The sequence below is a fragment of the Bombus bifarius genome, unplaced genomic scaffold, assembly GCF_011952205.1.
Source record: "Bombus bifarius isolate JDL3187 unplaced genomic scaffold, Bbif_JDL3187 scf7180000008039, whole genome shotgun sequence".
NCBI lineage: Eukaryota > Metazoa > Arthropoda > Insecta > Hymenoptera > Apidae > Bombus > Bombus bifarius.
In genome coordinates this window covers 517,445-529,945 of record NW_022884409.1, presented here as the reverse complement: position 1 = coordinate 529,945, position 12,501 = coordinate 517,445, and the positions used below count along the sequence as shown (strand labels likewise).

General features: G+C 45.0%; 1 protein-coding gene across 4 annotated transcripts in view; it reads left to right on the top strand.

The window, feature by feature from the left end:
- The first annotated feature begins 1,336 nt into the window (after positions 1 to 1,336).
- Positions 1,337 to 12,501, top strand: part of LOC117207611 — a 121,219-nt gene continuing 110,054 nt past the window's right edge. For 3 of the 4 annotated variants that reach the window (XM_033447987.1, XM_033447988.1, XM_033447985.1), the window contains exon 1: positions 2,180 to 2,726. The gene's annotated coding sequence lies outside the window, so the exon portion shown is untranslated. Of the gene's footprint in view, positions 1,610 to 2,179; positions 2,727 to 12,501 lie in introns of those variants that run through there. The other variant, XM_033447986.1, reaches the window with a different exon arrangement.

Here is a 12,501-nt window from a genome sequence, read left to right as displayed (position 1 = left end):
CGGTGGGATCAAATCGAATGAACCGAAGTCAGAAATCGATAATTGAATTGCGGCCGGTCGTGCATCAAAACACGCCAACAGGCTCGTTCCGCCGGTGCCGCCGGCAGACCCATAGCTCATGCACGCCGCGAGTGCACTCGAGTCTCCATTAATATCGTCGCGTCTGACGCTGGCGGTCCGCGAGCCGTTTGTCCTTCGGTGCTTCGTCCTCTCCCCTAACGAAACTCCGCAAGTCTCGGCGTTGCCCGATCGCGTTTTCCGTCTGCCGGTGGAAGGGAAATTGTTTCGGTCAGAAATTTCGTCGAGCCCGAAATCTTTTGTCGGAGAATTATTTAGCTGCTTTTTGGACAGAAACGAATGGCTAGGAATTTCCAGGTCTCCCGTAGTTAAATAGCTTTCGAAGAACGTCCACCGAGTAGATATCACGCGCCGAGAAGGCAGCGATAAAGGGCGAGCGACAGAAAGATGTTGGTTTCCTGTGTCGGAGAATCGACGATTCATCTGATGCCAGATGGCCGCGTAATCCGGATACAAGCGTCGTGCCATTGCTGGGAAATCACGCGCATCCGATTCGATGCATCAATGCGGTAGGATCGGGGTGAAACAACGTTCCCCTCGATGAACAACCGGACACGCGTGTCCAATCGCTGGAAAATATTTAATCGGGATATCCTGTTTGGCTACTTGTATCTTTGATAACAGTCAAGCTGAGAAATAGCAGCAGCAAAGTGGAGGTTTTAAGATTTTCGATTTAGCCAGCTGTTCGATTCTCAGAAGTATCGTTCTATTAACTTTGTCTCGATATATTTTCATCGCCAGAAAATATCTACAGAAACGTTTATAATGACGAATGTAGGACGCTATAGTGTGACACGTTACTATTATTCTCTGTTCCCACGTTACTTTCTATAAAAAGTAATTTTTAAACAATCATAAACAAGAGAAGCGGTACCAGAGGTAAAATCTAGCGGCTTATGTTCGTACTGGGTGTCTTTGCTCTTCGATTTTGTTCGCGACGACAAAGATGAAATTGTCGCCTCTGATAGCAAAGCTAATAGGTTAAAAGACGTATGTATCTGTTGGCCTGTGTCAAAGGCGACGCAGCGTGTGGCTGCAGAAGAATCGCAAAAAGATGAAAGGAAGAACGCGACGAAGATTTCTCCGGCGGTGGTTCGGTACGCACCGGTTGCGGCGCGTCGTCTGGGGCCTTTCGGGGTTGTCTGGGACGCTTGCGTCGCGTCGCTTCCCTCGTACGCCGGCGTTGCTCCGGGCAACCGATGGGGATGAATCTACGCGACGCCCGGCGTCGAGTTTCCTCGTAGCGGGTGGGGCTGTTAGATTCAGTGCGCTCCACGACGCTGAACTGACCACGTACAACCCGCGACCCGGCGAACGCGTCACGCGACCTTCCAAGGCGCTCGTAGATCGCGATCCATCGATCGATCCACCGAATCGTTTCTCTTCGGGAACGTAGCACGCGATCGCACCTCGACTCTTGTCTATATATTTCATCGATCCTTTCTCGATCGAACGATCCTCCTCGAACCGTAAAAAGTGTGTCGATAAGTCCAAAAGAAGTAGAAAAAGAAGGACGGGCTGTAAAATCGAGGTTCGTGAATTTTGGTATCGTTGGTATTCAGTGGAAGGTCGATCTTGCTCTCTCAAACGACGACCGCGCGATGACACCAACGTGATTATTGGCCATATTGGAATTCGATTCTGCTTGATTTTGTTCGTTGATAGTAGAACGCAAGGGTTAAGGACAGTATCCGAATTGACATTTGCGCTCTAATCTAGAATCCGATAACCTGGTGTAATTAATCGATCGACGTGCATGGCGCAAGGTTGCGGCGAAGTACGCGTGAAAAGAACACGATCGTAGACGAGCTGGCAATTATTTTTTCTTCTTTTTTTTCTCTTTTCCAGTCACGTTTGAATCCGTGTCAGAGGTGATTCTTTCCGTGTCACCGATTGAAAAGATTAATCGACGAAGCTGGAGCAAGTGGTGCGCGAGCAAGAGCGAGTGTTAAACTAATTGGAAAGAACGTAAGTTCGCCGCGACGCTGGTGTCTCTTGGCTCGCAGGTATCGTGTCCTCGCGATGAGAGGCTCGCATTGAAATTAAACGCATAATTTTCTAGAGTGAGAGTCAATCTTTTAAAGAGTCAGCCTCGTTGGGAATTGAACACAAGTATCCAACGTCTAGTAGCTCGGGTAAAGCGAACTGAAAACAATGTCCAGTCTTCTAGGGTAAACAGAATTTGAAAAAGAATCTTGTTCCACTTGAAAAGTTTGAAGCGGTCTCGATGGTCGTTGATAGGGCAAGGTCGAACGATATCGAGACGGGAAGAAGGTGATACCGTTTCGATCGAGATTAATCGACGCTTGGGGAATTTTTGATTAATTAGTCGGCGATCGTACGGTCGAGCGAGGATGCGCGCGAACAGAAAATTGCATTAGCCGGTAAACGCGACATCGGCAGATCGATCGAAATTATCGGTACCGACGTGCGTGTCGTGTGAGAAGAATTGAACGAATCGTGATCGTGACAAGCGGCCAACAACCTGATGATAATTGATCGTGACAGTTGCAGAGTACGATAGTAATAAAGTTGTCGGATTGTGCGAACAGTGAACGAATCGCGAGTGACGTATCTTGTTGCCGTTTATTCTGTTTCTCGTCGAGAGATAGCGCGTCGAGGATCAAGGATCCACGAGGGGCTCGATCGTAAGTCAGGAGCAGTAGAAGTCGTTGCAGAGTTTTTCCCGTTACACGGTCAAGATTTACGAACGTATCGACGATGTTGCATTAAATCTTTCGAATCGACTAGACTCCCGATGCCTGTCTCCTCTGCTTTCCGCCGTTTCTCTTCCGTTCTTTCTCTCTGTATTTTATTTTTCCCCCCTTTCTGCCGTTCCGCTTTCGAAGCCAGTTAAAAGTTGCCCGGCCGTGTTCGTGAAACTTTGAATTTGATTTATCCTTAGTGACGAGCCTGGGATAATCAGGCCATTCGTCCCGGGCTCGCGGCGGCAACGGTTTTCGCGCAGCCGAATATAAGTTGGCTCGTACAAGAGAAATCGCATTACAACCGAATTTCTAAGGAAATTCGTAATCACCGGATAATCGCGCCAGGGATTTGTCCGAGTGCCATTAAATTAACTCGAAGCTCCTCCCACTGTGCTCTCGCTTAATAAGTGGCAATTTGATAACCTTCTAACGAAATGCAGTTATTTTAAAACCTACTTTATCCCGTGAAACTTTGGCCCTGCTTCTTCCTTTTTTCCCTTATCAACGAGTATTAAAGCAACAGAGCAGGAGGAGGATGGAAGAGGAATTCATGGTGAAAGTCAGAGAAAATAAAACGATTTTCGAAATCTTCTTGGAAAAAGGATCGCCTTGAAACTAATGAAAATCCTCGCCTGGAAAGGAAAGAATGTCCCGTAATTACTTTTATTCGACGTTCGCCCCCAGCCTTTCTCCCCCTCCTCCCTCTTTTTCCCCTTTCCTTTCTTGATGTAGGTGACACCGGAGCAAAGGCAGGAAAGTTGCCAGCCATAAATTAAATCTGCTCGTAACGATTCACTCCTGACCAAAGAACCAGGTGTGTTCATCGCCGAGGCTACTCGAGAACTTGTTAAATCTTCGCACTCAACGGAACCGGAAGTTTCTCTCGTTCGAAGATATACGGATCACGCAGCACCCAGGCTGTATCCATCACGCGAGATCGGCTCAACGATCTCGTTTCGTATCCTTTCGTACTTTGTTCGCGACTTTGATTTATTCCTCGACGAGATCTGCTTCTCTCTCGAGTCACCGACCGACTCGTTCCTTATTAAATCTGTCAGTCTCGGTGGAAAGTTGCACGGTTGTTCGAACAGCGGTGTAACGAAGCTTGGAAATTTCTCGGAGAACGAGTATTATGAAAACCGCAAAATATCGACTAGATCGTGCAAATATTCCGTTCACGAATTTCAATATCACGGATACCCCGTGGGTATCTTATGTGATCGGTTCCTTCGGTGATCCAGCCCGGGTTGCCGAAAAATGTAATTGGAATTTCACGTTCGACAGATATTACAAAGATTCCAAGAGCGGAGGTATTCGCGCGAGTGCAGAGCTTCGACTTCGTGAAGAGATAGTAAAGAAGGGGTTGCTAGAGAGACGAGGAAATTGGAAAATCGAGGCAGGCCATGGTAAAATTTGATTAAAAGGTCAAGTAACGAGTTAATTGCATGCGATTAACCGCGCGTTAAACTGGCCACGGTGAATGACCCTCGCAGACGATACGCCGACAGAGGCAGAGAGGAGCTTACCGAAAGCACCCCATTGTTTTCCTAGCGCCATTGTCTTCCGACCGGTTTCCCGGATCCTTGCTCTGCACATCGATCCTCGCGCGATCAACTCCGCTTTTCGACCTTTTCAACTTTCGCGGCTTTCCAGATTCCGTTCGAAACTTTCTTCGAAACTTCGAATCGAACTGCCTGTCTTAGCCCGGTTAACACGGCGTATCGACTCTCTGTTCGCATCTTTCCACCAGAAATGGATCGATTCCATTCGAAAAGTTGATTGCTTTCCACTACCACCTTTACATACTTCGTACGTTTCTACGTTTATTTTCAACGTTTAAACGTCATGTTCGTGTTTTGTACAATTTCTCCATCTTTCTCGAGTACAAGGAGAAATCGCAGGGTGTGTTCGATCGTAGTCGTTGAGGGCGCAGAAAACTACAATTGAACTGGATCGTGGAGTAAAGCGAAATTCTCGGAATTCCTTGTTTCATCTTCGTGCAGATGTAGAAGGCAAATTATCAGAAGATAAGTCGATGGCGTTCATCGCGGCTGACAGGGAATATGGAATGGCGCGTATGCAAAGCCAAAGCGGAACGGTTCTTAGATAAACGAGGAACGGTGTCGCTCGTTGCATGGATTGGATGATGAAATCGCAATTTCCGGCCGTGGCGCAGCCTCCACGTAGGCTGCACAGAATATCGCGGAATATTCGCGGCCGACGGGTAGCGATTCATCTTTGAAAAACGATCGACTGAAATTTTTAATTAAAACTTCGCCAGACGACAGTGTAGATTTTCTCTCGGTTCTTGCGAAAGTTTCGTCCCACCGGTTTCTTCCTCGTTTTCATTTGTATCCAAATTGATTCGCGAAGAACAAACGAAAGGGGTGAATCGGGGAACGAGGAGTATTTCTGAGGGAGCAAGTTCGATGAGCCGTGAGCTCGAGATAAGCAACGAAACCGTAAGTCTCGAAGCAAAGTTTTCTCGCCGGGCGTCGATGCGAATAGCAATGAGCGAGCAGGAAGAAATCAAAGAAAGGCAGAGCCGAAAGAACGGCCATCGAGGCGGAACGTTCGAAACTCGTACGATCGATTAATTGCAAAGCATTGACGGATACGCGAAAACGGGCGAGCACCGCTGGAAAATTTTCATTTCCACTCGCGTGGTTCTTTTATCTCCGCCATAGTGTTTATTTTTGCGCCGCGATAACGCGAATTCGAAGTTTATATTCCTACGGGTTAGCAAATATCGAGTAAAACTGCTGAATTCGTAGCAACTGAAAGATATAAAGGCCGATATATAAAGCATACATCCTGTTTGCCTCGAATAAACAACAGTATTGTAATTAAAATTTTTTCATCGGCGAGCTTGGATTTATATTCTCAAGCCACTCCGAGCTTTTTAAGCTGCTTGTCACTGACACGTCTCGTGCACGAATCAGGATTTACCAATTTTTTCTAACACTTTGCACGATATTTTACATTCTCCAGTGAAAAAACGCTAACAAGGAACACGTTCGAATACAATGTTGGAACATTACTCTTCCTTTTTTCAACTACGTATATACCGCGTATATATTCAAGAGCTGGAAAACAAACCATTACGAAATCAGGGAATCGGCAAAGAAAATAAACGAACGGTTAGCCCGGGAAGATCAAACTGGGCTGGGCTGGGCTAATGCGAAAGTTTCCAGCTCCGTTATGGAGCTGATATTTACATTGGCGGAAGGAAAGCAACGGCGGGAGTTCGATTGTATGAAGTTTGCGTACCTGACCCACATTCCTACGGCTCATGGATACGCGGGTTTAGCCAGTGTTGTACAAGAAGCCTCGTTATCCGTTCAGTCAGCCTGGTATCGAAACACTTCCTTGTAATCGTCGCAATCGTCGTCGTCGTTGCCGTTTGTAACGATAAATTTGTACCGAGTGTATAATCGGTCTGGATCCAGGATTACGAGGACGAGAAGACACGTTCGAAAATTAGATCGGATCGGTTGGGTTGGTGCGGCCGAGATGCTGGTCAGATTACGAGTCCTCGAATCGGCTTAACGTCGAATCCTTGAATAAGCTTCCGTTCGCCGCGCCCCTGCACGTCCGCTAGAAATAAATTCGTTAAACCGAAGCGATTCGTGTCGGTGTCTGATTTACGCGGCTGCCAGTCTGTACTCGCGCGATTTGTTTCCTTTTTCCACCGATTTACACTTCCAATGGACTCCTCCCGGTTAAAATCGCGCGATGTTCTTTTTTGCAGCGCGTCCAAGATAAATTTAGAGGTCAAGGACGTGTTTACGAGTTTGTTACAAAAAAGATTTCGCGTTCTTCGTGTCACTGTCATTCGAAGTGTAAGACGTCTTTTAGTTATCCTTCTGCAAATGCGCTCTTCCACTCGGAGGACGATGCAAGTGTCCTTCGCTCTGTCGGATCACGCGAAAGAAGCCTTTACACGAGGTTCAAGAAATCGAGACAAAAGAATACCTCTGGGTGTGATTGTGCAGCGGTGTATTGTGCAGCGAGCATAAATAGCGCGAGCGAAATATTCTATTGCTTTACCCAGCAAGACAGAGAAAAAATGCCGCGCGAAATAAAGGAAGATGACAGCGTTATCGCGGTAGAACGAACGCTTTCCGCCCTTGGATACCGCCTCCTGCAAAATGGATACCGATCTCAACAAAGAGACAGAATTCAGAGTGTTCTTTAGGGAAAACATTGTCCCCAGTCGCTTGTATCGCTCTGTCTTTCCCTCTTACTTTTTACACCGCTGGATCTGTATGCAAAACACGAATGACCATCGAGGTCGCGCACGAAAATGGTCGACGGTGGCTGCGGAACTGGACTATTTCTATGTTTTCTTTTTGCACGAGTCTCTCGGTCGTCGATGATCGATTGTCGCGAAATTTCCGAGGAAAAGACAGCAGACGAATGAAGGAACGCGAGTTTACCTAGGTGTTGACAAGAAAACGGGCGGGACGTTGCAACAAGGGCGAAAGGGACGAAGAAGAAGGGAAATCGTCGTGGACAGAGAAAGGGATTGATATATCCGGTCGGCGCCAGTAAATATTGACCAAGGCTCTTCGAGGTCGATTGAATTAACGATTCCATTAAAATCTCGCGTTGAGGTACAGCCTCCTGGTCTGTGAAACGGATTGCCCGTCCCTGGCAAATTTTTTCAGTCCTTTAGACCCCTAAGAGTGAACTTTCTGTACGCTATTTGTGTTGCGTTCGAGCTACCTAAATCTCAACATCCTAGAATGCGGTCTCTGTGTGGGATTTTATTATTTATTTATTTAAAATGAATTAAACGGGAAACGATGGTTATTTAACGTGAACTAAATACAGTATAACTAAGACAATTAAATGGTTAATTTACGACACTCGTCACCACGGTTCCAACGCTCTCTTTCACGCGGACCACAGTCTCTCACAACGCTGACCACACTCTCTTTGACGACGCTGACAACACTCTGACTTCTCAACTCACCACTGACTGTTAATTCGTCTTTCTCCCTTAAGCATCTCTTTGTCTTTCTCAATTTTTCCGCAACCGTCCGTGGCCATAGTGACGTAGGTCTTTTTTCCACGTGACTATTCGATCGAAGAACCGACGACACATTGATGGACCTGTCAGCACTTAGGCTTTCTCGCGATATTGTTTATGGTTCACCCGATATTTCTTAGGCCATTTGTCCACGATACTACATTTGCACAGAATAATTAAACTTATTGTGTGATATTATCGGACACGATCGATCTTGGAACGTAAATCGGCGGAAAATATAGGAATGGGGAAAACGTATGAATAAATGAGCCCGTAAATATTGTATCCCGAAAGGAACAATTTTAACGGCCATGTATGTTTTTCACGAATAATCACGTAGAATGTATCGCCTCGGGCGCCACCATCGAATACACGATCAACGTGCTACGCGTCCATTCGTTCTTTTTTTTCTTTCGTGTTTCCCACGTTTCAGCAGGCTGCATAAAACACATCGACGATGCGTCCACGTGATCCTGCTTTTCAGACTCATTAACGCGTTTTCGATTGACCGGTCAGCGCCATTCATATTTCTTTCGACGGCGGTTCATTTTTTCCCATTGGGCAGTTTGTCATTCGCAACAGGGCATAAAGTTCTCGGTCGATCAGACAGAACCGCGGCCAAATGGATTCCCAGTCGAATATCGCGTGACCGTAAACATTCTGAGCGAATTAAGCCAACGCGCTCTATACGCCGCTGGTATTTACGATCGAATATTACGCGGCGTTTGCATATGGATTTTCGCGTTCTCGTTGGCCGCTAGCCTAATGCCCGTGTTTCTCTGTCTATGAGCGCAGTCTCATCCAGCAGAACCTTTACCTGTCATGCAAATAAAGCGTTCAGATTAGAGGAAACAGGAGAAACAAAACGTATTTCTGTTTTAGTCTCTGCCTCGGATCTCGCATCTCGGTGTTATTGTTAGGTTTATGAGAGATGCATGGAAACTTTATAGCTGGGATAATAATTACCCGTACCGTAAACCCGTGCTATAAACCATGTCGAAGTAATTGTTTTAGCATATATTCCTGGCGCTGTTTTTCAAGTTTATACCCAGTAAAACTCATCCGGAATATTTTCATCATATTTCGGACAATTTGGATATTCTCGACGTACTCGATTTACATGGTTGCAGATTTCCACTCCGTGGATTTGCCCGTCTCCGTCCCTATAAATTCAGTTATGGAACGGATAATCAATAACGCGGCTGGACGAATGAAACTGTAGCGGATTGGTGGCGCAATTAATCGTATTTTTTCTTCTATACAGTCGGTTCATTGCGCCTGTTTAAAACAATCGGCGGGCACAAACGATGCGTTCGTTAGTCTCGTTCGGCACGATAACACGCTTTTCCCGCATTTTCAGGCTCGTTCGAGTCCGCATGGAATCGACGCGTGCAATTGTTCTTACTTTCGTCAGAGATACGCGGCAAGTTGTTCAACGTTTTACGCATATAATACGACAGATTGGCAATAGCATCGATTGGCTGTACGTCTCAGTCGTCGAAAGCGATCTTTGTACCTCGATCTGTCGCGTCATTTTCTTTATTCGCGATTAGTAAATAATCGCGAAATAGCGTATACTCGCTATTTTTCGTTCAGCGTTTATATGCGTCTGTTGAATCGCATCGATTCAAACTCTTTTTATTTTGTTTTATTTCGTTCTGTTCGGTTCGTTCGTCTCTGTTTGAGTTGCACGACTTTTCGTTAGCAAGAACCGGTTATTCCACGCGTTCCACTGCCAGAACAATTTGTCGTCGGTAGTATCGTCGACGCAGGACTTTGTCGCTCTTAATTGCTTCCAGCCGCGAATGACGTTGATATCAGCGCCGTGTTGCGAACAGGTATACGTATCATTCTCTGCCTTTCTATTGGCGAACACGACAAAACGTTGGGACCGACGCTGCTTAATTCGTCTCGCGTTCAAAAATGTCCACATAATGATTATGATAAAAAGAAAATCAGAACTGATAATGGAAGCATTCTATTTACCGGAGAAATTTAATGGATTTTGACACTCGGCCTTTCCGCAATCCACTCGTATCTGTTTGTATTTTGTACATTGTATTTGTATGTAGCTTACATATTTCCTGTCCGATGTCCAAGACAAGAAATAAAGGAAAGGCGTTGATTGTTACGCTATATGTATTAATTACTGTGCTTTTAATTTCAATTTTACGTACATACGCGCGTTCGTTGATTTATCTATACAATAGAACTCCAATTGAAACGAAATTATCGGAGAACAAACAGTCCACATAATTAAAGTTCATATAATTGAGTCCTCCGATACTGCCTGCTAACTACAACGTTCCGTTCATATAGTGCAAGTTCTCGTTTGTACATGTAAGTGGATTCTGCCAGAGAAAGTTCATTTAATCGGACATTAACTAAAATTTGATTCAGATAAATAGAGTTCTGCAGTACTCGAACACGCCGAGTACGATAGGTACGCAAACGAATATTTATGCCGACTGTAGCTACACACATTCATATTAATCAGAAACCACGGATGTTGCGATTATGCCTTTAATCGGTTCACATACCAACAGAATTTACTCGATCGAATCAACCAAGTTTATCGGTCTTTAAATTTCCAACTCCACCGCCTACAGGCCATCATTTGCGTAATGATACTTTCCAATCTGCTGTATCCGCCGGAAGGCAAAGCAATCGATATTAGAATCGCGGTTACGTGTACCTTCATCTTCGACGCGCATACCCTTCAACCCTAGCTGCTCCGTCAAACACAAGCGGCAAGCTTCGATGGATATCAATCTCGATAATTATGCTCGCGACGGGAAGTACACTGTCGTGCTCACGGTACGCTGATCAAAAACGATTGATAGTCGTCCGCGGAAAGTACGTCGCGACGACGAAATTGCACCGTTCACAGTAGCGATCGCTCACGAATCACCAGCAGTGTCATCCCTAATTCGCGAAATCGGCTCTTTCGCAATCGAGATTGAACGCTTGGCGCAACCAGTGAACGCGAAACACGATTGTCGCTTGTCAATTGTGAAACACGGCCGATACAAGAGTCGGATCGCCTATTGGAACTCGTATAAATGATAAAATCCTGCAATGTTTCCATCCGCCAGGCTTCCGGCTTTCATCCCTATGTGTTATTCGTCTCTTGATCCAACGCGACAAAAGCTTACGATAAAAATTGTAGTAAATATCTTGCAACTTTCACCTACATTGTCAGATTAGCTTTAAACGTTATCGATATAAATAATCTCGAGAGTCGCATCTCATCGCAATGATATTTCAAAATAATGTATATAACACGTGTTTATTCGATCAGTCGCGGAGAGACGCGATCGCGAGGAAGCGCGTCAACGAGAGTCGTAAATTCCCGTTGCGATTAGAATAATCGACGTCACGAACGGATCGATCCCCTATTTCGATTAGGATAATAGGGCTGGTTCAATGAGTATAACACTGAGTTTAACAGGTTATGATATTATATATTTCCAACAACTTTGTAAAGAAGATTAGTTACGTTGGTGCTGATCGACTGGTGTAAACACGGTAAAGAGATGTTGACTGTTCTAATGTCGATGAATCAGTCAAGAGATGTCGACTGATCTGTAGATCCCGTGAAGTCCGGTGACGATGTTGTTGCAAAGGAAAACTCTTACTTGCTGGTAATCGCCCCACCATTCGTCGTTTGCGGGTGGAAAAGCCACGTTTCCCCAATTTCTACCTATTGAAGCAATAACCACAAAGAACCTGTTGACTCGAAGATGTTTTATGCCAATTGACGGCTTTAACGATAAATCAAGAAGCCTCGTTTTATGGCAGTTCCTTAGGATTATTGCGGTCCGCTTAATTCTATGTGTACAGCTGGTGGCCGCCTCAAACATAAAGAATCACCGGACGTAACAACACGTACTATATATATGTCGAGTTCTCATTTGGGTTAGGGACGTGTAACGAATCTTCATTTGGACTAGCCATTGTTGTTATACGATATAGATGATATTTACGGGCACCAATATGATTATTACAGAATTTGACAAGTGACCGTGGCGATTAGATACTCGAGATGCTAATGACAATGATCTTAGGTTCAGTAGCGAATCCACGGTCAACGGGATAGCAAATGCGTTTTCTTCCAAAGTCTAAGTCGAACTGAACTTACTTGTCCACAATTCAAGTGTAACTCAACTTACTCGTCCACAGTACAAGTAGAATTCAACTAGCTCTCTCAGTTCAAGTGGAACTGCACTTATATACACTTTTCTCTGGTCAACTATATTTTTAAGAAGAGCTATATATTATTGTTTAGTCCGTGCCTTCCGGCTTTGGACGAACTTTCGGTTTCCAACCCTCTTTTCCACTCTATCCTATTGCGCTACCTTGCTTATTGTATCTCTAAAAACTAAGCATTAGGAACTATAAATTATCAACCAATGACTGAAAACTATTATCACTTTGGTCTTTAGCCTCCTTGTTGTGCCTCCTCCTTGTCGTTTGCCCTTCTCTTTTCTATTATTGCTTTCAGTTCTGCTAAACCTTCTCCAGTCTCGTTCAGCGTTTTTCCTATGTCTTCTGGTCCTCCCGTTATTTCACATTCTTCTATTACATGTCTTAGGTCTTCTTCTTTCCTTCTGCATAATCTGCATCTTTTTTCCCCGAAGAGCTATATAATTACTCCATACCTCTGTTAGGTAAAAACGT